The 27,786-nt window shown below is 43.5% G+C and overlaps 1 long non-coding RNA gene across 1 annotated transcript in view; it reads right to left on the bottom strand.

Moving 5' to 3' along the window:
- Nucleotides 1–749: 749 nt before the first annotated feature.
- LOC118371822 (uncharacterized) overlaps nt 750–27,786 on the bottom strand; it is a 39,259-nt gene continuing 12,222 nt past the window's right edge. Inside the window, exon 3 of the long non-coding RNA XR_004823089.2 lies at nt 750–916. This is a non-coding gene — a long non-coding RNA (uncharacterized LOC118371822). The remainder of the gene's footprint in view (nt 917–27,786) is intronic.

Below are 27,786 nucleotides of genomic sequence, written 5' to 3'. Positions count from 1 at the left end.
CAGTAGCCTATTCAAATTCTGTTATTTTGCAGGTAGGTCTATTGCTAATCAGAAAATGTAATTCTGATGACACTGCAGAAGGCAGCACTGAGGCAACATGGCCCATAGAGCGAAACATCAAATCTCCTGAAACCATGTCCCACCCAGCACTGTATAACATTTCTCAGGGACCAATGCACGCGTTCAAAGGCAGATTGGGCGAACTACATGGACAAAACACATACTTAATTGGCACTTTATTGAAATAGTTGCTTGTGATTTGATTGTCAGCTTGTTTTGTCTATTGACCTCTCTCACCCTTCATGGCATCCTTGTTCTTTAAGATGTGAGACTAATGATATAAACACTATAGATGATGAATCTGGACACAAATGTTAAATTCCCGGAAATATTGGTGAATAAACACGATTTTCTATTTCTTTCAAGAAAACCAAGCAAACACTTTTTTAGAATTACTGAAAAAGTCTGTTTCAGATTTCTCCCATTTATTCAAATTGTATTTCATCATTATCTGCCAACATTTCTTACTAAGCTGTACATTTATTTTCTCAGCGTTTCGCCAGACTCAATGACTATTTTAATAATTTTAGTATTATTTTTGAATGATCATGTAATTATTTAACCCTTATCCAAAACATCATCCATTCAGATTCTCCAAACAAGGAACAGGCATGTTGGAGATACATCCTATAGCTCGTTTCAGTGCTTATTAGAATTTCACATTCAGATTCAAATTCAGAACAAGAAAATCAAAAATGTATCTCTTTTCCTCCTGGGTTGATGTTATTGTTCAATGAGCATTAGACTAGATGAATACACTGGGCGATAGGGAAGGGTTTCTTTACATTACCTCATTACCTCTGCTTCCCCATATGGCCATCGGATAGGCTGGATAGGTGTACTGCACTCATCTGCTCTGTGGGACAGAGAAAAGGCTTTTACCTGGCCACCTAACAAGGAGTGTAGGGTCAGCTAAGATGGCTTCTACCACAGAGGATGTTGTTACAATCTGATACCTCTCATCAACCAGCTTGTGCTCTTTTCTCAATCCCTCCTCTCACATATACTATGACTACAATGGCCTGTTACAGTCTGGGAGGGTATCTCTTTACGTATACTGTAATGCAGTTTGCTCTCTGGTCATAGAAACCTGCAACATCACTTAATGTTTCCCCCTTATGCAAGGTTCCTTTTATAGCACATGGACTTTATATGTCAGGAAAGATTTTATTAACATTGATCCACAGTAATTAGTTATGTGCTAATGCTGAGTTTGTATCCATTCCTGTCCTCTGGATTTTTACTGCGATTTGTGGTTTCACTTGAAACTAGGAGTTCATGGGGTGTCACAAACCACATGGCCAGTTAATACTTCCATGATACAGTCAGTTGTAGTAATGTATGATACTGCTGCACCATATAAGTACAGTACAGAATGCAGGACATACTGTAGGCCTACATGTTTTTGTCATATACAGACCATTGACCAATTGATCTTGACTCATTGCTAGCTATTATCATGTCATGCTTTACTGTACTTTGAAGGACTGTTTTATGTGTTTGCGTGCAGCATTAAAACATGTTCACCTCCTTCCAGTACAGTAAGTTCATGAGTTCAAGCAGTGTTTCCCCTAGAATTTTTTCCAGCAGCGATGGGGGCTTCCCCGACCAAAATATTTAAAGGCTTCGCTCTGACTGTCTAGTTTTTATTTTGGTAATTGTTAGTTCTCAAATATGATCTTAGTAACAAATATATAGCTCCATTATATTTTCTACATACTATATTTCTGGTTTTAGTCCTTTAAGTTTACACTGAAAACGTTTAGCATCCTGAATTATTAATATTTATTTGAGTGGCAGCAATGATTTTATGAACACTGAGTTCAAGACAATGGCAGTTCTTGCCTAGTTTTCTCTATGTATAGCAGAATAGCGTACATTAGAATCAATACATTAGAACTTCTATAGTGTCTTACACCAATCCGAACTTTTGCTGATCCATCCTTCTGAACATGTGTCTTTAGCATCAGAAAGAAAACTCTATAATTGTATTCTTTTCATAATAATGAGTTCCTTCTCAAGATCTCAGATTGTCAATCAAGTATGTCAGTATTTAAAGTGGAGTGCCTTTAATTGTGTTATATAAAAACATGTATAGATTAGCCAAGAGATATTTGATTTGTAAATAAACGTATACATACTTGTTTTTATATGGAGGAGTGGAATTTCATGATTGTTTTTTAATTCGGTCAGTCTGGCAAATTAAACGCCTGCAAAATTCAGGAAGCTAACAATTACAATCAATTTGAGTGTGCAACCACAGTATACACCAGGAAATGGCCCATATGTGTCATTACAGATTTAGTTTTCCTTTCTACTGCTGCTTTTGCTAATGTTAACATGGAAATGAATCATTTTTCCTGTTGACCAAAACATTAAATATTTTTTAACACAACTCATTTAGATTAATTCCAAGAACGGATCCTTCTTTGTAACAAACTATTCGATTCATCAAAATGGACTTAAACTTTTCCCATTAAAGTTCAGATGTTCTGAGTCAACTATGTAAGATTTGTTCACCTTGTTTCTTCCAAAGTAATAACATATGGCTCTGTAATTGACCTCAGATATTTCACTTGTTTCTCACTTCTGCAAGTCAGTATCACGTTCAATCATCATTGAGCTGGCATAATGTGTCAGATTGTGCGCTTAATAGTCAGTCGGCCTTTCACTGTGGATAAAACTCAACACACTGATGTGTGGTTCTGGGGTGAAGTACCATGACAAGTTTTATTATGATATTTTAAGAATGTTACTCATTTTACATTTGATAATATTGACATTATATTGTTATTCTTCACCTTGTGTTATTCAAACTCTGATTGTCAATGAGCAGTATGAAAGAAAATTACATTTACATTAGTTGAAGGTCAATAAATGATACTGTACTGAAAATGAATTCTTAAATGGTTCTTTCTCAGCTCTTAATGTTCCTTGGAGAACTCTTGCCCAGCAAATAACCGTTGAGTGAAGTGTGGGGTTCTTGATGTGGCATCTACGGTTCTTCAGAAATGTACGGTTCTTGAAATGTATGGAAGCCTGGAGATGTGTCCCTTTCATAGGACACTGCAAATTGGCCAGTGTTAAATAGTGTTGAGTTTTCAGTGTAACATTTCTACTGTTGATTCAAGAGTTAAAATAACACCGTAAAGAGTTAAATTAACACTCAGTGGTGTAAAATAACCCCAGGGTTGGTGTTAATAACCAGAGTTGAACCAAAACTACAGTCATCATTATCATATTTCCCAGCATGCTCTATTGCCAGTATATATTTTTTTATTGTTTGTTTCAATATCAATGTTTTTGCATGTACATTGATTGATTAATTCATCGTATGCATCTCAAATATAAATAACAAGCACTGAAATATTCCAATCTGTTACTTGGCTTATTGCACCTGATCCTGAAATGGTTGTTCCAGTTGAGATGTTTAAGGTCTCATATCTTAGTCTTTCCAAGCCTGGCAGTCATTCTTGATGCAGGTTGCGAGTGAATAAAAATTCTAAATAATATGACTTGCAGGCCTGATGTGGCTTGTGAACTATGAGTTTCAGGCCACTATATTAGGGTCAAACTAGACCCTCAAAAGAAGGCCTTGTAAAATATGCTGAGTGTACAAAACATTAGGAACACCTGCTCTTTCCATGACAGACTGACCAGGTGAATCCAGGTGAAAGCTATGCTCCCTTATTGATGTCACTTGTTGAATACACTTTATGCATGTAGATGAAGGGGAGGAGATAATTGAGACCTGGATTGTGTATGTGTGCCATTCAGAGGGTGAATGGGCATGGTAAAATATTTAAGTGTCTTTGAACAGGGTATGTTAGTAGGTGCCAGGCGCAATGATTTAAGTGTGTCAAGAACTGCAACGCTGCTGTGTTTTTCACGCTCAACAGTTTCCTGTGTGTATCAAGAATGGTCCACTACTCAAAGGACATCCAGCCAACTTGACACAACTATGGAAAGAATTGGAGTCAACATGAGCCAGCATCCCTGTGGAATGCTTGACACCTTGTAGAGTCCATGTCCCAATGAATTGAGGCTGTTCTGAGGGCAAAAAGGGGGTGTGCAACTCCATATTAGGAAGGTGTTCTTAATGTTTGGAATACTCAGTGTATGTATTGTATTGTCTTAAATAATTACATTTCAATTACAACATATTCAATTAGGATCTCACTTGGTGAAGGTCACAGGACTGAAAATGAATGAATGCAACAACCATGTCTTTGTCACAAGCAAACACAGTCATGGGTGGTACTGGTATCTAAACTCCACTCGAATGGCACACTGGGGAATATGCGAAAATGCCCCTACAGCAGGGCTATTCAATTCTGGTCCTATTTTGTATGGTTCTTCAGAGACCCTAAAATGGTTATCCTATGGCATCGCTCTCAAGAACCTTATATGGTTTCAACTTGCACCTTTATTTTTAACAGTGTGATATGAAGGCAATGCTAACTTTTTTTAAATTGTTTGTTTCTTAAAGACTATTTTCAGCATTATTCAGTTAAAATCAGACAAACCTGTTTTAGCAAACATATTTATGTATAATTAATATCTCAGTAGAAAGCCCTTCAGTATTTCAAAAACAGGGATAGTTTATTAGGCCCAAAAGGAAACGATATTGAACTATGATTATTTCCTAGATAAAAAGAACACACATACAACTTCCGAATGTGTAACAACATCTAACAGCACAAAAATGTAGGTGTATCTGTTTCTGACGTTTTAATGGGATTGATTAATAGTTCAAAAACGTCTATTGTAAGCATGTCTCTAGCTGTCTACAGCAGAGACATACATTTAAATATATGTATTTGGTCTATAGTATATACAGTATCATGGTCTGTACATGAAGTACATATAACGGGGGAGTATACATTTTTTGTAGGATGAGGTTTACTGAAGACATGCTTCCCTGCATGCAGAGGAAAATATGGCCTTCACTGGGAGAGGGGGATTACTGTCAGTTGCTCACAAATTGCAATAATACCCGGAGCTCGGCCACCCACACACGCGTTGAGAGACAAGTGATAAATAGCTACATGTGTCCATTCCACATTGGCAACTCGTGACCCTTAAACGGGCAACACTATATCCATTCTTTTCACTGACACTTAGAAAAAGCATGTGTGAATTACCAACCCCTCTGAAACCTGTTTATTTATAATTGGTTATAACATGTATGAAAATAATGAAATATATTTTTCTTTCATTTAATGTATTTATTTATAAGATGACTTTGTATATGTACTGTATACCATCTAATGGGTATCTTTAATGAGTATAAACAGCTTCAGGGGAGCAAAAACACTGATCAGGCTACCATACATGTACAGTAACATCCCCACTCCTCTCCTCTGTTCACTCTTCTCCCTCACACCCACCAGATGGCTAATCGAGTAACAGAATTTAATGAGCACTGCTGAAAGTAATAATGAAATATGGCCCTTTTGTCTTCATATTGACATCTCAACTGTCAGGACCTGCATCCATTCAGCATATAATATTAATCATCTAGGAAATGGGGAAGCTTATACCATATTCATATTTGTTTCCTGTCTTGGCTAGTGGAAAGGCACAGTGTTCAAATTGTATCTCCCCTCAGTGCATCAGTGAAGGAATGGAGTGTGGGTGGACTGCATCTGTGGGGAGGGGGGCTCTTTAGCTCCAGTAGTGAAGACAGTAGAGAATTCAAAGCTCAGGCATTAAAGCTGACTTAACACCCTCAGGTCAGGGCACATGAAAGACCTAATCACTGGGAGTAAGATCTGTCTGTCTGCACACACTCTGCAGCTGGCGCATGAGGAGAGGCAAGGCGGCAGGCTATGTGTGTGTGTGTGTGTGTGTGTGTGTGTGTGTGTGTGTGTGTGTGTGTGTGTGTGTGTGTGTGTGTGTGTGTGTGTGTGTGTGTGTGAGTGTGTGTGTGTGTGTGTGTGTGTGTGTGTGTGTGTGTGTGTGTGTGTGTGTGTGTGTGTGTGTGTGTGTGTGTGTGTGTGTGTGTGTGTGTGTGTGTGTGTGTGTGTGTGTGTGTGTGTGTGTGTGTGTGTGTGTGTGTGTGTGTGTGTGTGTGTGTGTGTGTGTGTGTGTGTGTGTGTGTGTGTGTGTGTGTGTGTGTGTGTGTGTGTGTGTGTGTGTGTGTGTGTGTGTGTGTGTGTGTGTGTGTGTGTGTGAGAGAGAGAGAGAGAGAGAGAGAGAGAGAGAGAGAGAGAGAATGACTGAGCCTCCCCGTGCTACAGAGCATGTGTGCAGTACACTGTACCGACCAACAGTACACACAGTGTCTTTAGAAAGTATTCACACCCATTGACTTTTTCCACATTTTGTTGTGTTTAAGCATGAATTTAAAATGGATTAAATTGCGATTTTGTGTCACTGATCTACACACAATACCCAATAATGTCAAAGTTGAATTTTGTTTGTAGAACAGTTTACAAAAAAATTTAAAATAAAAGCTGAAGTGTCTTGATTCAAAACACACTTCACTCCCGCATATACATAGAGTGATGCTTGTGCTGCTGGTGCTGAAGAACTGTAGGACTGAAGTAATTCATACAATCTGGCCAGGTTAATATCCAGATTTTAATTTGGTAACATCGCACAGTGTGACGTGATAATCGTAAAATACTGAATCCGATGTACAGTCTGCAAAGGCCTTTAACAAATTGCATAATAAGTTGCATGGACTCATTCCGTGTTCAATAATAGTGGTTAACATGATTTTTGATTGACTATCCCATCTTTGTATCCCACACATACAATTAATTATCTGTAAGGTCTCTCAATCGAGTAGTACATTTCTAGTACAGATTCAACAACAAAGACCAGGGAGGTTTTTCAATACCTCACAACAAAGGCATTCAAAATGCCTTGATAGATGTGAAAAAAAGCAGAAAAAAAGCAGGCGTGGAATATCCCTTTGAGCATGTTGACGTCATTAATTGGGCTTTGGAAGCTGTATCAATATACCCAGTCACCACAAAGATACAGGCGTCATTCCTAAGGTGATTTTTTAAATGGCTGTGATAGGAGAAAACTGAGGATGGACCAACAACTTTGCAGTTACTTCACAATACTAACCTAAACGACAGAGAGAAAAGGAAGCCTGTACAAAATAAAACATTTCCAAAACATTCATCCTGTTTGCAACAAGAGACTTAAGTAAAAAATGTAGCAAAGAAATACACTTTTTGTCCTGAATACAAAGCATTATGTTTAGGGCAAATCCACATCACTGAGTACCACTCTTCATATTTTCAAGCATGGTGGTGGCTGCATCATGTTATGGGTATGGTTGTCATCGGCAAGGACTAAGGAGTTTTTTAGGATAAAAAGAAACAGAATACAGCTATAAGCAAAGACAAAATCCTAGAGGAAAACCTGGTTCAGTCTGCTTTCCACCATACACTGGGAGACAAATTCACCATTCAGCAGGATAATAACCCAAAACACAAGGCCAAATCTACACTGGTGTTGCTTACCAAGATGACATTAAATGTTCCCAGAGTGACCTAGTTACAGTTTTGACTTTAATCCGCTTGAAAATCTATTGCAAGACATGAAAATAGCTGTCCAGCAATGATCAACAATCAACTTGACAGAGCTTGAAGAATTTTTAAATAATAATGGGCAAATATTGTACAATCCAGGTGTGCAAAGCCCTTAGAGACTTACCCAAAAATAATCACAGCTGTAGTCACTGCCAAAGGTACTTCTACAAAATATTGACTCAGGGATGTGAATACTTATTTAAATGCGATATTTCTGTATTTCATTTTCAATACATTTGTAAAAATGTCTAAAAACATGTTTGATTTCAGGCTGAAACACAACAAAACGTGGAATAAGTACAAGGGTATGAATACTTTCTGAAGTCACTGCCCTTTCAACTCTCTAGTAGCAAATGAGGCCTGCAGCCCCATGATACGGTTCTGTGTGAAGTTATGGCCCAAAATAAAATAAAATCAATCTATAAAGCAGTACAAAACCTTTGTCAAAAAAGCAGGATGATATTTATTATGGCGAAAGTCACTTATGTGCTTCCTGCAAGCAGCAGCCTGTGCTGTGTGCTCCACCTCAGGGAGCTGTGCGCGGGGGTCAGGGTTTGGTTTGCAGGCCAGCCTCGACCCACGCTGAGGAGGAAGGCCACCGCAGTCATATTTACATCAAGTACTGTAATATTATCAATAAAAGCCTGGAGCCAGGCACCTTGCTGTAACTCACAGCAGACAATTGGCTGTGCAGCTGTTCTGGCCTCATCCTCCTCAGGGCAAAGGGGGGAGGACGCTGGGTCAGTGAGGAGGAGAGTAGGGAGGAGGGAGGATGGGGGTGAAAAGGGGAGGGAAGGGGAGAGGAGGGGGTGAAAGACGGGCGTCCCAGCTAAGACTCTGCACAAATCTAATCCTCAGGTCAAATTGTGGCTTGTTGTCCTTTGTGTGAGATTTGGCAACACGTCCAGGGAGTTGGGGAATATTAATGAGAAGATATACAGTAGTGACAACAAGTGAATTTGTGAGTTTATTTGGTTATGATGAGGCAAAACAGTTGTACTGATCTCATTGTGTATTTGATGAATTCATCATTAGTTGAAATTATTGGATAACAAACAGACAGTAGCTTTAAAATCAAAAGTAGAAATATTATTTGACATGATACTGCAGTGACGTTCCACTCTGTCCCTGGTAGACAGTGTTACTTGGCTTCCAGCAGCTGGTTATCTATATGACCTCATTACATGACCTCATCAGCCAGAGATAACAGCAGGCCTCAGTCCACCTGAGCTGGATCAAATGAAGAGCATGAATAATAACCAGTCTCCTTGTCTCCCTATCTGAAAACACACCCCTGGTACTGTAAAACCGCATTGTAAACAGATCATTTTTAAAATAGTTCCACGAAGTGAACATAAGGATACATATACAAATATTTAATGAACAAATAGATTTCATGAATAAATATTTGTGAGACAATTCAGAGAAAAAGTTTGATAGCGAGTTTGGTTGAAATTCTCACCAAGTTGGAGGAATTGGGGTGGGAAGGTTGAGTGTGTATCATTTACATGTTGCGAGGGGAAGTGGCATGAGATACTTAAAGACGAAAATTGCCCCACTTAGCCAAACAAACTGCCCTGCGTTAACCTAAGCTCTCTAATGGCCAATAAAACCAGGATGTTCGTCTCCCTCCTTGGTCTTGCAAAAACGAGGCAGAAATTAGCCAGCGTAAATAAATTCCAGTGGAGGTCGAGTTAATGACTGCTTATTTCTGGACGTCTCGTGAAGGTCAATAAGGTCTGGAACAGATAGGATGTACATAATAGGCCTAACATGCCTTTTATAAGCTCTCGCTCGTTTGAACTTAAAACCACTGGGAGAGAACACAGACCCTCACATAAAAACACACTGAATTCTGAACGTCGACTTTGATGTTTTCTGTCTGACCTCTCTGTTATGGTTCCGGTTGGAGCGAGCGGTCGCATTCGCACTTCGCTCTGCAGGTTGTATAACTTTTTATAACTTTTTCATTACATTTCATTATAGTACAACGGTTGATTTGTCTAATCTTAGCAATTCTTCTTAGCTAGCTACATAGCCGTCCTTGTATCAGAGATAATTGCATAATTATCGTATTTCGTCGCCCTAACGTAGCCTTCACTGCTATTCGCCCAGGAGCTAGCTAACGCACACAGATTAGCATCACTGTAGTGCTATTCACTCAACTGTACGACTTGATTAGTTCAGTGTTAGCTAGCTACATAGCTGTCTTTGTTTCCAAGATAATTGTGTAGTTTAGTGTGTGTAGCCTTGGAGTGATTATCTTAATTCACTGAGGTTCGCTAGCCAGCTATTTGTCGTCCTTAACGTAGGAGACTCTGCTAGCTAGCCAACAGCTAACTGCTAACAGCTAGCCAACGTCTGCTGTTTTGAATTCAACAACCCGGTCAGGTGGTTTCACATTTTCGTTTCATTGCAGTGCAGCGGTTTGATTTGTTTGATCGTGGCTAGCTGCATAGCCGTCTTTGTTTCAAAGATAATTGTGTAGTCTAGACCGATTCCCTAGGTTAGCTAGCCAGCTATTGTCGTTCTTTTAACTCAACGTAACGTAAACAACACTGCTAGCTAGCCAGCTAGCCCCGAATAGCAGCACTGTAGAACTATTACACTCAACGGAACGACTTGATTAGTGTAGTGTCAACAACGCAGCTACTGCCAGCTAGCCTACTTTAGCAGTACTGTATCATTTTAATCATTTTAGTCAATAAGATTCTTGCTACGTAAGCTTAACTTTCTGAACATTCGAGACGTGTAGTCCGCTTGTCATTCAATTTCCTTGCATTAGCGTAGCCTTTTCTGTAGCCTGTCAACTATGTGTCTGTCTATCCCTGTTCTCTCCTCTCTGCACAGACCATACAAACGCTCCACACCGCGTGGCCGCGACCACCCTAACCTGGTGGTCCCAGCGCGTACGACCCACGTGGAGTTCCAGGTCTCTGGTAGCCTCTGGAACTGCCAATCTGCGGCCAACAAGGCAGAGTTCATCTCAGCCTATGCCTCCCTCCAGTCCCTTGACTTCTTGGCACTGACGGAAACATGGATCACCACAGATAACACTGCTACTCCTACTGCTCTCTCCTCGTCCGCCCACGTGTTCTCGCACACCCCGAGAGCTTCTGGTCAGCGGGGTGGTGGCACCGGGATCCTCATCTCTCCCAAGTGGTCTTTCTCTCTTTCTCCCCTTACCCATCTGTCTATTGCCTCCTTTGAATTCCATGCTGTCACAGTTACCAGCCCTTTCAAGCTTAACATCCTTATCATTTATCGCCCTCCAGGTTCCTCGGAGAGTTCATCAATGAGCTTGATGCCTTGATAAGCTCCTTTCCTGAGGACGGCTCACCTCTCACAGTTCTGGGCGACTTTAACCTCCCCACGTCTACCTTTGACTCATTCCTCTCTGCCTCCTTCTTTCCACTCCTCTCCTCTTTTGACCTCACCCTCTCACCCTCCCCCTACTCACAAGGCAGGCAATACGCTTGACCTCATCTTTACTAGATGCTGTTCTTCCACTAACCTCATTGCAACTCCCCTCCAAGTCTCCGACCACTACCTTGTATCCTTTTCCCTCTCGCTCTCATCCAACACTTCCCACACTGCCCCTACTCGGATGGTATCGCGCCGTCCCAATCTTCGCTCTCTCTCCCCCGCTACTCTCTCCTCTTCCATCCTATCTTCTCTTCCCTCTGCTCAAACTTTCTCCAACCTATCTCCTGATTCTGCCTCCTCAACCCTCCTCTCCTCCCTTACTGCATCCTTTGACTCCCTATGTCCCCTATCCTCCAGGCCGGCTCGGTCCTCCCCTCCCGCTCCGTGGCTCGACGACTCATTGCGAGCTCACAGAACAGGGCTCCGGGCAGCCGAGCGGAAATGGAGGAAAACTCGCCTCCCTGCGGACCTGGCATCCTTTCACTCCCTCCTCTCTACATTTTCCTCCTCTGTCTCTGCTGCTAAAGCCACTTTCTACCATTCTAAATTCCAAGCATCTGCCTCTAACCCTAGGAAGCTCTTTGCCACCTTCTCCTCCCTCCTGAATCCTCCCCCCTCCCTCCTCCCTCTCTGCAGATGACTTCGTCAACCATTTTGAAAAGAAGGTCGATGACATCCGATCCTCGTTTGCTAAGTCAAACGACACCGCTGGTTCTGCTCACACTGCCCTACCCTATGCTCTGACCTCTTTCTCCCCTCTCTCTCCAGATGAAATCTCGCGTCTTGTGACGGCCGGCCGCCCAACAACCTGCCCGCTTGACCCTATCCCCTCCTCTCTTCTCCAGACCATTTCCGGAGACCTTCTCCCTTACCTTACCTCGCTCATCAACTCATCCCTGACCGCTGGCTACGTCCCTCCCGTCTTCAAGAGAGCGAGAGTTGCACCCCTTCTGAAAAAACCTACACTCGATCCCTCCGATGTCAACAACTACAGACCAGTATCCCTTCTCTCTTTTCTCTCCAAAACTCTTGAGCGTGCCGTCCTTGGCCAGCTCTACCGCTATCTCTCTCAGAATGACCTTCTTGATCCAAATCAGTCAGGTTTCAAGACTAGTCATTCAACTGAGACTGCTCTTCTCTGTATCACGGAGGCGCTCCGCACTGCTAAAGCTAACTCTCTCTCCTCTGCTCTCATCCTTCTAGACCTATCGGCTGCCTTCGATACTGTGAACCATCAGATCCTCCTCTCCACCCTCTCCGAGTTGGGCATCTCCGGCGCGGCCCACGCTTGGATTGCGTCCTACCTGACAGGTCGCTCCTACCAGGTGGCGTGGCGAGAATCTGTCTCCTCACCACGCGCTCTCACCACTGGTGTCCCCCAGGGCTCTGTTCTAGGCCCTCTCTTATTCTCGCTATACACCAAGTCACTTGGCTCTGTCATAACCTCACATGGTCTCTCCTATCATTGCTATGCAGACGACACACAATTAATCTTCTCCTTTCCCCCTTCTGATGACCAGGTGGCGAATCGCATCTCTGCATGTCTGGCAGACATATCAGTGTGGATGACGGATCACCACCTCAAGCTGAACCTCAGCAAGACGGAGCTCCTCTTCCTCCCGGGGAAGGACTGCCCGTTCCATGATCTCGCCATCACGGTTGACAACTCCATTGTGTCCTCCTCCCAGAGCGCTAAGAACCTTGGCGTGATCCTGGACAACACCCTGACGTTCTCAACTAACATCAAGGCGGTGTCCCGTTCCTGTAGGTTCATGCTCTACAACATCCGCAGAGTACGACCCTGCCTCACACAGGAAGCGGCGCAGGTCCTAATCCAGGCACTTGTCATCTCCCGTCTTGATTACTGCAACTCGCTGTTGGCTGGGCTCCCTGCCTGTGCCATTAAACCCCTACAACTCATCCAGAACGCCGCAGCCCGTCTGGTGTTCAACCTTCCCAAGTTCTCTCACGTCACCCCGCTCCTCCGCTCTCTCCACTGGCTTCCAGTTGAAGCTCGCATCCGCTACAAGACCATGGTGCTCGCCTACGGAGCTGTGAGGGGAACGGCACCTCAGTACCTCCAGGCTCTGATCAGGCCCTACACCCAAACAAGGGCACTGCGTTCATCCACCTCTGGCCTGCTCGCCTCCCTACCACTGAGGAAGTACAGTTCCCGCTCAGCCCAGTCAAAACTGTTCGCTGCTCTGGCCCCCAATGGTGGAACAAACTCCCTCACGACGCCAGGACAGCGGAGTCAATCACCACCTTCCGGAGACACCTGAAACCCCACCTCTTCAAGGAATACCTAGGATAGGGTAAGTAAGGGTAAGTAATCCTTCTCACCCCCCTTCTCCCCCCAACAAGATTTAGATGCAAGTGGCTGTTCCACTGGTTGTCATAAGGTGTATGCACCAATTTGTAAGTCGCTCTGGATAAGAGCGTCTGCTAAATGACTTAAATGTAATGTAAATGTAATGTAAATGTTACAGGCACGTCTTCCCCCCTCTCCCTCTCCATCCCAAATTCCCCCTGATTCGCATTCAAATGATCATCCAGTGTCACTCAGTAAATTCACTTTCCTTGAAAAGTGTTTGAACTTCACATTTTCCCCTTTTTGTCTAGATACACAGATCTCAGTCGTTCTAAGTTGACGAATAATGTAGTTTATTGGGGTGGTGGTTGAGGTGGGGATTGGGGTGTGGGGTGTGGGGGTCTGGGTGTCCTTCTAATGGTTTCTTTGGAAACCATATGTCCTTCATGTCAGCTCTACAGTTACAGTTTAGGCTAGAGTGAAAGACAGACAAGTTGTAAAATAAGAGGCCTTAGGGCTTTTTAAAACAGATCTCACTGTATTTCGTTACCGTCAATAAATTTAGCCCTGCGATAGTGCTGATATAACTTAGGGGTCCTGTTCAGCTGTAACTATACATCCCAAGGTGTCATTGTTGCAGCGGCTCCGCGTCTCACTGCACACTCACACATTGGGTAATTAGAGGGCCACTTCTCCAGCCAGTGCCTTTTCTCTCTGGGTCACTGATAGCAAAGGGGTCTTAAACTTTATATTCCCTGATGGAGCGGAAAAGCTAGCGCAACCTTACAGTTTGATGTTTTGGTAAAATCTCATTACGGGCCCTTTCTTTTTTAGGGCGTAGAGTGTTTAACTGGAGTGGAAGGGGTAATTGTAAGATCCAGGGTGTCGTTTCCATGTGCCGGCCAAGTTTGGGGGCCTCATAAATGCTAACAGATACTGCAAACCCAATTTAGACTCAATGTAAAACGTTACACTGTACATGTAAAAGGATGCGAGGGAAAATGTTTGTTGTATTACACAGACTGTTCTTATTGTTCACAGCAGGCCTGTTTCCCCTGTATATTCACATAGACAAATACAGTGACGGGATAAATACAAACCAATTTAGACAAATATATAGTCTGTTAGTCTGTTCATCTCTATGATTAACCACCCTTATTTTTAAACATTTATAAAATACACATACACATTTTATTGTATAGAAATAATATTTATTAAAGTGAATAAGTCATATATTATTTTATCATGAACATAACTATAGTTATTATTAATAACATTAGTAGTTATAGCCGTTGCAGTAGTCAAATTTGTATAAGCAAATATTTATACTCTAATAGCTATCAAAGCTACAGTGTACATCTTCAGTGAATCTCCTGGAATACTTTTTTAAAAGCTATTTTCTTAGTGGGAGAGGATAAATGTGGCACTTAGTTTTACAGGATCCACTGAGTGAAAACTGCCCATGAGCAGTAATTTCCATTCAAAAATGCTCTCTCTGTGAATTACCAGATAGGCAGCTTTGAAAGCTTATCTTGTGCATCTCAGCATATTTGAAGACTTTTTTCATATGTAATCTTGGAAGTAATTTAATAAATTCAGTCAGCCCCGTGTGGGATTAGAAGACGTTGGCTCAGTCGGCGAAGGCTTTTATGGAAAGACATTCTAGCCAGAGTCAATGCTAATTGAATGAGCCGACACATTTACCTGTGTCTCACCTTTCCTGTTTGTAGCCACACTCCAAACTGCACTTATGAAAGACCCCATCCAGTTTGTTTTCACAATCTATTTATTTTTTCCCTCGAAAATGAAATATTCTGTGTTCGTTTAAGCCGTTTCTTGCCAGGACGAGAACTTCTCATTGGAAACGGGGGTTAAGCTTTCGACAGACAGAGCAAGGAAAACCTTTTGAAAGAGGGTTCCAAGAGAAATAGAAAACACTCGCTTTTGGCTCTGTGGTCAAACATGGGTGTAGAGGACAGGCTGGCACTTGGCCCGGAGAGTGTGAGCGCCCCTGCCCTCTCCGAGACTAAACCGGGCCAGCAGTCACCCTGAACAAGTGGGCACAGAGGCACAGGAAGAGAGACAGACAGGCAGACAGACAGACAGACAGACAGACAGACAGACAGACAGACAGACAGACAGACAGACAGACAGACAGACAGACAGACAGACAGACAGACAGACAGACAGGCAGGCAGGCAGACAGACAGACAGACAGACAGACAGACAGACAGACAGACAGACAGACAGACAGGCAGGCAGACAGACAGACAGACAGACAGACAGACAGACAGACAGACAGACAGACAGACAGACAGACAGACAGACAGACAGACAGACAGACAGACAGACAGACAGACAGACAGACAGACAGACAGACAGACAGACAGACAGACAGACAGACAGACAGACAGACAGACATGGAATGGTGGAACAGGAAATGATACGGGATCCTCTTATTTCCCAAATGTTTTCTGCTGCTGCAACTAGAACGGTAAGACCTGCCTGCTCTGACTGACAGTGGTGCGGAGGGAAGCTGACATTGTTGAAGTATAAATTTCACAGTTTGTGTTTTGGGAAAAACAGTGAGTCAGATCAGTCCCTCTCGATTGGGGAGATGGGCCTGACCCGCAGTCGACCTGGCGGTGGAGGCTTTTTTTTTTATTGGCCAGTCAAGTTAAATTTATAAAGGCAACGCAACTCAATTCATGGTTTCTCAAAACTACAGTCCCACGTTTAGGGTTTAGTGCACACACACCACTGTCTATATTTTTCACTGTCTCTGGCACTTTTGACTTTGATGTAAAAATCCCATGAACGTTTCCTAAATAGTACCGGCAAATAATCTGAAGTCTTGGGTTATATGTCTAGCTACACATAGACTAGATTATAGAATAAAGTCTAAACAAATAGTGTATGCTCAGAGAAGTGTGAAAATTACACAACAGGGGCACAACCCATACACACAACTCCACCTCCACCTCTACCTCTACCCACACCTCCAGCCACACCTCCACACACACACACACACACACACACACACACACACACACACACACACACACACACACACACACACACACACACACACACACACACACACACACACACACACACACACACACACACACACACACACACAGCCAAGGTGTCCTCTAAAGGACCTTCTCCTGAACCCTCCACAAGGGAAGAGCTCTGAGGTATTGCGACAACCCTTGTGATTGATGGGTAAAACAAAACCTTCCTGTAATAAAAGGAAACACTGTGCAACAAAAGATGGCATTCTAAAAATCCTCTATCAATATCCAAATATGGATCACTTTAGTATGAGGAGAAAAGAAAGGAAAACTATTGTGTGAATTCATCTGGTGAATGGACCAGGTCAGTGCAGGATTATTAAGTGGAGGACAGATTCCTTTTCAGGACTAGAAAACCAAAGTCTGGAATCAATCTGTGATGATACCCCTTGAGCCACCCCATGCTATTTTACAGCCTCCCAAGTTTATGCCTTCTGTTGTTTTATCAGTTGTGGATGATACATTTTTTTTCACTCTACCTGCTCACAAGTTCTTTACCAGAGAGCTGAAACATTATAGCGGTAATAAATACTGAAAGGGGTGTAGCTCTCTGCCCCTAACTCGTCCCTCGGCCCCTCTCTGTCCCATGGGACTTGGGCTGATATGCATCAGTCTCGTCCTACCCTCGGACGCACATCAAACTCCCACACACTTCTTCTTTTTCTTCCACTCTGACTCTTTCCCTCTTTCACTCTCTCTCCCTCTCTCAGATAACTTAGCCTATTGAATCATGTCTCAGTTCAGTAGTTGAACAAGTGCAACAACACCTATGTTGGGCCAGAATCTATCCAGCAGGGCTTTATGGTCAAGGAAGAGGCTGGATTTATAGAGCGAACAGACTCGCCGGCTGGCTTCAAGTTCTGACCGCAGCTCCTTGAACAGACAGACGGCTCATTGTTCCTCAGTGACTCGCCCGGTGCGCTTAATTAAAGCTAAATTGAGGGAATGCCCCGCGACTTTGGAGCACAGGCCCTCTCCATCCACCAAGGATTGGGCTTCCTCTGCTCTGCTCTGAGGATGTCTGGATTCTGTCTTTTATCAACTTGTTCAGGAAATTAGAGCCACCCCTACCGCACTCAACCCCTATGGAGTTACATACACACGCACACACAAACACCAGAAAGGCAGCATCCATGCACCACACACACACAAATTAAGAGAGTTAATTCAGGTAAATTGGTCATGCATGTGGGATGTCTGTTCCCTACTGGCCTGCTTGAGCGTTGTGGTAGGATATGGGTTATAGCACATCAGCCTTGAAAACAAGAACAGAATTAGAATAGAAGTGAGTCGTTCCATGTCATTTCAGCAAGCCATGACACCCACCATTTCAGGTAGTCATGACATTGTTTCTGTAGTTAGAAACAGGTAAGATTCACATTCCTGAAACATTATTTTGTTGAAATTAAATTGTATCTTTGAGAAATGAAGCTTGCACCCAAATTGGCCATTTTAATTTATAGGATTTAGAAAAGATTAAATAAAGAAAGTACCCAACATTCGATTTGGACCAAACTTCTTCCTACCAATGAGAAAGACATGAGGAATATCAAAAAATTGTCAAAAGCCACCTCCGGACCCCCCACACCCCAAGAACCAGTATACAGTATTGGTTCTCTATGTTTGACAAGTAGTATGAAGCTGTGGCTTGGAGTATTGCTTTTCTATACTATGTAATGTATTCCCTATGAATCTAGTGAAGTTTTTTTCCCCTCTTCAGAGAAATTTGTCATTGAAGTTGCTTGCATAATTTACCATAAAGTAGTGTGAAAGCACCAGGTTTTGACCACTAGATACCACTATTCCTGCTATACCTCCACACTATTTTATCAATTTTTCTGTTCTCTTGTGTTTATTGAATAGATCACAACATTTCCTTCGCAACATTGAGTAGAAAACCAATAGATTTCGCTCATTATGAAAATAAATTGTTTGGTCATCCTCACAATTCAAGTCAGTCTTTCATGAAAGCAATTCAGTTTGTCTTTCTTTTAAACTTAATCCGTGTCAAGGCAACGGCCCCTTCATGTGTGGTTTATTCCCATCAAAAAGGTCTGGATTATTTCCTGGTGAACAAGCAAACCATTAGGCTATAGCAGTGGTTTCAATGTTATTGTCTCTATTGGTCTTCAATGCTCCCAAAGACACACTGTATAGAGTTCTGCCATTTTAATGGTATTGGTTTAGACTGGGTTTAATGGCAAATGTCACTAATCACAATACAACTGTTTCCTAATAATAATGTTTTAAACCATGACTGCCGTGCAATTAATTATTTTATTAGGGCTGTCACAACAATATTAGTCCCTACACAATTTGTCCATCAATGTTTTGGGCTTGTAGGAAAAGTATTCATATGAGAATGGCACCATAGGGATAGCCCTCTCAGAGAGTGGCCACTCGTTGGACTATTCAAGGAGTTGAGCTGAGGCATTAGGTTGCTAAGAGAAGGGCAAACTGTATTGCTTTTGCGGAGGACTGGCTTGGTACATGGTACATTTACACTACATGGTAAATAATACTAGCAACTTCAATGACTAATTTCTCTGAACAGGGGAAAACAACCATCACCAGATTCACGTGGAATACATTACATACTATGGAGAAGCAATACTCCAAGCCACAGGTTCATACTACTTGTCAAACATAGGAAACTGATACTGTATACTGGTTATTGGGGTGGGATTGGCATGAATTATGGGGGACCGTGAGTGTTTTTTTGGACAATTTTATGGTATTGGTAGGAAGAAATTTGGTCCAAATCAGATGCTAGGTACTATATTTATTGAAAATAATCTGAATCCTATACATTAAAATGGACAATTTGTGTGCATTCAATTATCTTAATTTCTCAGAAATCTAATTATATTTCAAACAAAACAATGTTTCAGGAATGCTAATCGTATCTGTTACTAACGACAGAAACAATTTCAGAACAATCTGAGATGGTGGGTGTCAAAAGCCTCTTTCTTTTACTTTTTCAGGTGGAATGACCCTAGTGAAACAGAGGTTAGCGAGAGAGAGTTGTGTGGCAGGTATAATCAGGAGAGTGATTACTCATCACCTCCTCAGGCTATGGGCTGGCCACACACTTATGTATGTGCTCTAGTTCGAGCCACTGTCTGAGGTTAACCGTATAACCTTAACCATGAAACTTGACAGAATGCTAGATTAGAGGAGTAATTACATAATTATTTCCCAATTGGCGAGTCACAGCTTAAAGGGTCAATCTGCAGTTTCTACATACATTTTTCGACGTATAAATGAATGATATGCACCCATTGATTCTTGAAGAATATAACATAAATGCCTCATGAGCTCAGTTCAACTGTCGTACCACGTCAGAACCCAAAATGTAGCTTGTTTTACTCCAATGTTTGTAAACAAAATAAATATAAACAAACGATCCATAGCCTCAAAATATGGTTAAAACTATATTTTGATATCATGGATGGTCATGGATGGTCAGCCCTTGCATCCTCTGTATATTTCTCCAGCCTCATCCCTCAGCTTTTTACAGAAACAGTGGCAGGGAAAACGCTTTATTAATGTTTCAACTTCGGATTGCCCCTTTAAGACAAGACAATGGTTTTATGTACTTGGTGGGTCACAAGAAATGTCGCCAAATCTTTAGCTGGGTGCAGGGGTTCAAAATATTTAGGGGCCACTGTTCTCAATCTAGTGGCAATGTACCTGTCTGACTGTACTTTCACGCAATTGTTTATTTTTCAGTCACTCTCCTACTTCTCTTGTTCACTGTCTCCCTGTTGGAGTCTTTGTTGTCTATCTCTCCCAGGATAGAAAATCCCTGTCCTGCTGTCGAGGATATCTTATCAGTTGTGGATAGGCTTTAGTGATCCCCTCCTCACAGTGAGTGAATTGAGTTATTGTAAAGTGATCAGACATGGCCAGCCATAGGTCACAGAGATAACATTTGGGAGGCCACCTGCTGTTAGTGTCAGCTTCCTGGCTGAGAAGTCTCATCTGACGCTGTACCAACAGGAGACGTGTGTCCGTTTGTATACCTTCAGCCAAGAGGGGAACCTGTCCTTCTCTCAAAAGCCAAACAGCAGGGTTTGATTACTTAAACTGTTATAGCAGTACACACACACGCACGCACGCACGCACGCACGCACGCACGCACGCACGCACGCACACACACACACACACACACACACACACACACACACACACACACACACACACACACACACACACACACACACACACACACACACACACACACACACATTATACTACTCCATCTGGCAATCTATGGTGTAGGGCAAGTCCAGCTATGGCCTGTCTGGCCTACCCCACTGGCCATTGGTTAGTGAGGCAGGCTGTGGCCAGCACTAGTGTACACTTATTAAAGTGGACATTAACAAGGTTGTGTACCAGCCAAAAGCCTTGTAACTTGCTGGAGCAAGGTGTCGAGATCATTAATTTTAACAAGGAAAGCTGATATAATCTCAGCGGAGCGCCTATTTCACAGACGTCCTGCTCTGTTGTTGGTGTACTACAGAGCTCTGGGACATAGAGGAGGAAACACAAACACACTGAAGCCCCTGAGACAACACAGCCTGGATGCATAACCCATCAGTGTTAGTTTAAGCTCTATTACTGAGAGACAGCACTTAAAGCAAAGGAATCCGCAACTCGCTGCTTCAATGCTGCGGCAGGGGCAGCCACCATCGGAATTTTAATTGTCTGAGACAAAGGAGGTTTTAATTTTTCCCCAGCCCATCTATCTTTCGCTCTGGTCCTTTTTCCCCCTGCCTTCCATGAAACAATAAAATTGTCTGGCCCTAAGTTATGGAGATCTTTTGAAGTGCTGGAGGAGCCCGTAAATTTCGCGGGCACCTTTGGGAGCCGGTGCAGTGGTGCGGCCTACCTCTATTTCATAGTCATGCTGATTTGTGGTCGTCTGCATCCGGGTTTCCGAGGCACAGTAAATCTTGGGGCCTGGACGGCTGTCATTAGGGGTGGGGGTTGGTGGAGGGAGGGACATTTCTCTTCTCATGGGCTAACACTTTCGGTTATTTTACTCCTTGGCCCATTTTAGGGGAGCTACAGTATTCTCCACCCCCCCAGACTATCCGACCCCGCCCGCCCGCCAGCCGCTGTCAGACAGTTTGCCCACGCGGCTGTCTGTCTGGGTCTCTGCTGGGTCTTCAGGCATTCCGCTAGTGCAAACCTGGTTGTCCTACATGCTCGTAAAATACCATATTCCTATTAAGTTATAAAGGTTTTGTAACAAATGCACAGTTTCATGGGCTTGAAAGAGTGGGGAAATGTCAGAGGAGGGATAAAACTGAGTTATTGTTTCCAGTTTCACAAAGCACAGCAACAAGTTACGGGTGAAAAGAACAGGGTACAGAGAGATAGAAGAGGGGAGAAAGATGCAGGAGGGCAATGCGTTATCTCCTGACCTCTTTCTCTCACCCTCTCTCTCCCTCTCTTCCATAGACACCTGTGCGAGTCTAATGTTTCAGCGAGCCCCTGAAAAATAAACGCATGTCTCCAATCTCTTAATCTGAGTGGCTCTGTCGAGCGTGGTCACATGATACGGTCTGGGGCTGGGGGGGGTAGCTTAATATTTTTTAATTCAAATCAAGGAGGTCCCTGGTGGGGCGCTGGGAAGATACCCTATCCGCTGCAATCAGGCTGACCTCCACTCTGAACAGCGCTCTAAATGATTAATGGAGCTGCCTCCCCGCCCGTCGCCATGGCAACAGGAAATCCGATAGCTCTCAGGAATTTGCTGCTCGTCCCAAAGTGTGTGTGTGTTTTGCCAGGATAGAGCTGGGTGGGTGGTTTTAGTGGAGAAAGAGGGCGCTTCATGGAGGGTTGGCAAGGAGAGAGGGTAACTATTGGGAATCATTCACCCCAGACCACTAACTAGTCTGGGGGTAAGGATGTAGACAGGGTTTGGAAAGAGAAGGAGCATTTCTGGTGAGGTTTAGGTAAGGCTGATGTGTTCCGGGACAAATAGCGTGAGAGAGAATGGATGGTACAGAGAGCTGCATTGGCTACTGATGCTCTGATGCCTTTATAGGAAGGTGAGCGTTGGGGTTTCCAGACAAGCAGAAAGAACACCTACTGTTTTCAGTCAGACAGCATGTTATTGGCAATGGGTGTACAACTAGAAAGTGTATCTCATGCAACAGAGTAACAAATAAGTATGGCATATGATATATCAATCTGTCACAATCGCCAATAAAAGTTCACTTCCATACCTACTGTAGCTGATACGGTCAAGACAAATACAGAAGTCCACTTCCATACCTACTGTAGCTGATACGGTCAAGACAAATACAGAAGTCCACTTCCATACCTACTGTAGCTGATACAGTCAAGACAAATACAGAAGTCCACTTCCATACCTACTGTAGCTGATACGGTCAAGACAAATACAGAAGTCCACTTCCATACCTACTGTAGCTGATACTGTCAAGACAAATACAGAAGTCCACTTCCATACCTACTGTAGCTGATACGGTCAAGACAAATACAGAAGTCCACTTCCATACCTACTGTAGCTGATACGGTCAAGACAAATACAGAAGTCCACTTCCATACCTACTGTAGCTGATACAGTCAAGACAAATACAGAAGTCCACTTCCATACCTACTGTAGCTGATACGGTCAAGACAAATACAGAAGTCCACTTCCATACCTACTGTAGCTGATACGGTCAAGACAAATACAGAAGTCCACTTCCATACCTACTGTAGCTGATACTGTCAAGACAAATACAGAAGTCCACTTCCATACCTACTGTAGCTGATACAGTCAAGACAAATACAGAAGTCCACTTCCATACCTACTGTAGCTGATACAGTCAAGACAAATACAGAAGTCCACTTCCATACCTACTGTAGCTGATACAGTCAAGACAAATACAGAAGTCCACTTCCATACCTACTGTAGCTGATACAGTCAAGACAAATACAGAAGTCCACTTCCATACCTACTGTAGCTGATACAGTCAAGACAAATACAGAAGTCCACTTCCATACCTACTGTAGCTGATACTGTCAAGACAAATACAGAAGTGCACTTCCATACCTACTGTAGCTGATACGGTCAAGACAAATACAGAAGTCCACTTCCATACCTACTGTAGCTGATACAGTCAAGACAAATACAGAAGTGCACTTCCATACCTACTGTAGCTGATACAGTCAAGACAAATACAGAAGTGCACTTCCATACCTACTGTAGCTGATACAGTCAAGACAAATACAGAAGTCCACTTCCATACCTACTGTAGCTGATACAGTCAAGACAAATACAGAAGCTACAGCTATTACTGTGACTAGCTGCCAAAAATACAGCCACTGTTACCCCTCTGTTTGAGCGCACTCAGACCTGTCGTCCAGACAGTGTGGAGGACCCTGATTGGGGGCCAGTCCCGTCCAGTGTGGAAGACCCTGATTGGGGGCCAGTCCCGTCCAGTGTGGAGGACCCTGATTTGGGGCCAGTCCCCTCCAGTGTGGAGGACCCTGATTGGGGGCCAGTCCCGTCCAGTGTGGAGGACCCTGATTGGGGGCCAGTCCCGTCCAGTGTGGAGGACCCTGATTGGTGGCCAGTCCCATCCAGTGTGGAGGACCCTGATTGGGGGCCAGTCCCTTCCAGTGTGGAGGACCCTGATTGGGGGCCAGTCCCGTCCAGTGTGGAGGACCCTGATTGGTGGCCAGTCCCATCCAGTGTGGAGGACCCTGATTGGGGGCCAGTCCCGTCCAGTGTGGAAGACCCTGATTGGGGGCCAGTCCCGTCCAGTGTGGAGGACCCTGATTCGGGGCCAGTCCCTTCCAGTGTGGAAGACCCTGATTGGTGGCCTGGCCCGTCCAGTGTGGAGGACCCTGATTGCTGGCCTGGCCCGTCCACTGTGGAGGACCGTGAAATAGTGGCCTGGCCTGTCCAGTGTGGAGGACACTGATTGGTGGCTTGGCCCGTCCCTGATTGGCGTCCTGGTCTTAAATAGTAGGTCAGTCAGCCCCTCTGTCCATTGGTCCAGAGAGCCACTGATGAGGAAATCTATGTTAACAAGATGGGACCTCTTGGGCTCAAGTGCCCCTGTGTCAGTTAAGAGGCAGGGTGGGGATTGCTACTTACGGCCCACATTGATCAGAGTGTCTGGGGTATTTGAGTGAGGCCTATGTCTATCGGCAGGAGAAAGGAAACTACAGCCCCTGAGTCGATAGCAGCCCGATTCAGGATTGAGTTTGGTGGCCCGAAAATACATCAGAGCTACAGTTAAATTCAATACTTGCAGCCGGCATAGACTTCTGTGGGTGTCAATGGGCAGCAGATAGCACTCATCTAACAACCAGCCTCCCACACATCGGTGAAGTCAGCCTGGGCCACATGGAATGAGCGCTAAAGGACCCTTTCCTGTGTTCGCTCATATTCTGTATTATTTTGTCATAAAAGTGAAAGCACATATTGTGAAAATTTCACACCTAAGAAATGCGTGCATTATATTATGCCAAAAAAGCTGTGTGTGAGCGTGAGTATGTATGAGTGTTGGTAGGTATCGTGTATCAGGCCCATTGTGGCAGTTGAATGATGAATCAACTGCTTGGCTTTCACAGGAAACCACACAGACAGCTCACTGAAAACTCCATGCTGTCCAGGCTGTGGATTGAAATACCATCCTGTGTGTGTGTGTGTGTGTGTGTGTGTGTGTGTGTGTGTGTGTGTGTGTGTGTGTGTGTGTGTGTGTGTGTGTGTGTGTGTGTGTGTGTGTGTGTGTGTGTGTGTGTGTGTGTGTGTGTGTGTGTGTGTGTGTGTGTGTGTGTGTGTGTGTGTGTGTGTGTGTGTGTGTGTGTGTGTGTGTGTGTGTGTGTGTATGTGTGCGTGTGTTTGTGTGCGTTCCCTCTTGTATCTAAATACCATTCGATATCCCCTTCAGGTATTGTATATTTGCTTTCACCACAACAGCATGTAAACCTCTGGTACTTCCACAACTCTGCTCTTTGTTCGACAGGGTTTCTTTTAGGGGGAAACAACAAAAAACATAACTTTTTCTCCTGTTCTTGTGGGAAATGCTATCCTTTGGTACAGCTCCAAAGTCTGTAACAAAGCATTCTGAATCCATTCAACCTGTTTACACACAATCAGCAGTGTGTTGTAGTCTTGGTGTTCATAAAGATTAGTTTTATAGGAACAAACCAATGAAATAATTGATATACTATGACTAGAATTAGTTAGAGACCACAATCATCACATTGCATCAGGGAATCATCACATTGCATCAGGGAATCATCACATTGCATCAGGGAATCATCACATTGCATCAGGGAATCATCACATTGCATCAGGGAATCATCACATTGCATCAGGGAATCATCACATTGCATCAGGGAATCATCAAACGAAATAGGGGTGAAATGGAAAGGAAAATGGACAACTAATATTGAAGGAATGAACAGAGCTGGCTTTCTCAAAGTACTTTATCTGTCTGTCTGACTGACTGGCAGATACCAATTATCTCTGTGTATGTGTCTGTGTCACTTCTGTGTGTGTGTGTGTGCCCGCATCCATGTGTGCATGTGTGTGGCGAGTGACAGACGCTATGGGGATATCGGTGACAAAGTGACAGGCATATAAACCCAGTCTGACCTGGTCCGCTCCGGCCCCTGGGTCCCACACACTCCAGACTCTGGTTTCCCCACTTCCTGTGTTCTGACACCAGCAATTAGAAACCTGGGCAAGACCCTGCCGAACCAACCAGCAAGCGTGTGACATACCCCTCAGTCATGGCCCCACCTTGGCGAAACCACAGTGAGGCCAGTCCTACCCCCTGACTCACTTAGGCTTACACTGGACTCACAGAACACAATGCAGCTACAGTCAGTCAGTCAGTCAGTACCTGAAGGTCAGCTTGGTTGGCCCAGTTCCAATAGCGTTCTACTCTCAGATGATTCACTAGAGTGCTATCTGTGCCCTTAACCCCACTAGGTACAAACCGCTGCTCTAGCTCTGAGATCTAATTAGACAGGAAGATCAAGCCTTTTTTCCATGTTCCCAGGGTGCGGTGTTTACGTTCATAAACAAACCAACCAACAAGGGGAAATGAAGACAAATTCCCAGTGAAACGCCACCACCGCAGCAGCAGAAATATTTAGTCATAGTGGAACTTCTGAAAAATGTGTAGAGCAGAAAAAGAGCAGGAGGCCTGTTGGGCGGAGAGGGGTGGTGTGGGGTGGGCTTGAATGTCGAGCACTAAGCCAATTAGCCATAGAAGACGAAGCAGAGCGATTTATTAGAGGTAAACACAGCAAGGGGAATGTTTACAGTGAGATGCCTCATGGGAAATGGGCTTGTAGGGGGCTCTGAACGATGTCGCCGTATACCGTTTGTCCTAACCACAAGACAGACACTACACACATGGGACACAGCCTGTCAACATAATGTCACAGTGGTAGACAGTGTTTAGGGCCCTAGAAAATCCACGTTGCGTAGAATGTGGATGGAATCACGGAATCCAGACGTAAAAATGGAATTCAACAATATTAAATAATTTATTAAAATTAGTAGGAAATCAACTAAATGTATTGAACTTGAATTAGTAATTTCATTAATGTGCCCAAGTTAATCATAAGACATGAACAAAATGCATTAGTGATACGTATTTTCCTGCAACTTTCTGAAATGGCACAGGAATGCCCCTGTCTGTGTGTGTGTGTGTGTGTGTGTGTGTGTGTGTGTGTGTGCGCGGTGCACGCGTTATGTCTACACTTTGTGTAGCCATTAGCATGATGTTAATGATAACCTTCTTCTGGTGGAGATGGAAAGGTTGTCCCAAAAACCTTCTCAATTAAATGTTATCTACAAAGTAGCCTATGAAAGATATCATGATTATTTGCATTAATTCGGTGGCCATTTGCTTCATAAACTCCGCAACCACATGAGTGCTACAGAAACATCACTAACCAAACAACAGTCTCTTGCTGGTGTATATTTGCATTAAAGGGTAACTACACAAAAAAATCAAAATGTCTTATATTTTTCCCAGACCTGAAAAGTGGTCTCATTATGTTGTTTAAGCATGGTTGTGGACATCCAATTTGGTTGTTTTTCTATACATAAAAAAACGTGATTCTGAGAGCGAAAACCTGAAGAAATTGGGATGAACGTAAACCTGGAAAAACAAAACAGAGAATTTGGGAAATTTGGGCCCTAATTCTTAGTATCCCGTCTGTCCATATGTGGTCATGGTAGTCATACAAGCTCCACCTTCGCTAACGATTCATTCTTTTTTTTACCGACTCAAGAGTCATGATGAATTTTTCTGAGTGACTCGTTCATTTCAGTCATTGATTTGACCTGCTGGTCACAATGACTAGG

Source organism: Oncorhynchus keta, chromosome 24 (assembly GCF_023373465.1).
Source record: "Oncorhynchus keta strain PuntledgeMale-10-30-2019 chromosome 24, Oket_V2, whole genome shotgun sequence".
Taxonomy (NCBI): domain Eukaryota; kingdom Metazoa; phylum Chordata; class Actinopteri; order Salmoniformes; family Salmonidae; genus Oncorhynchus; species Oncorhynchus keta.
Note: the sequence above shows the minus strand (reverse complement) of the source record. Positions and strands in the feature narration are given on the sequence as shown.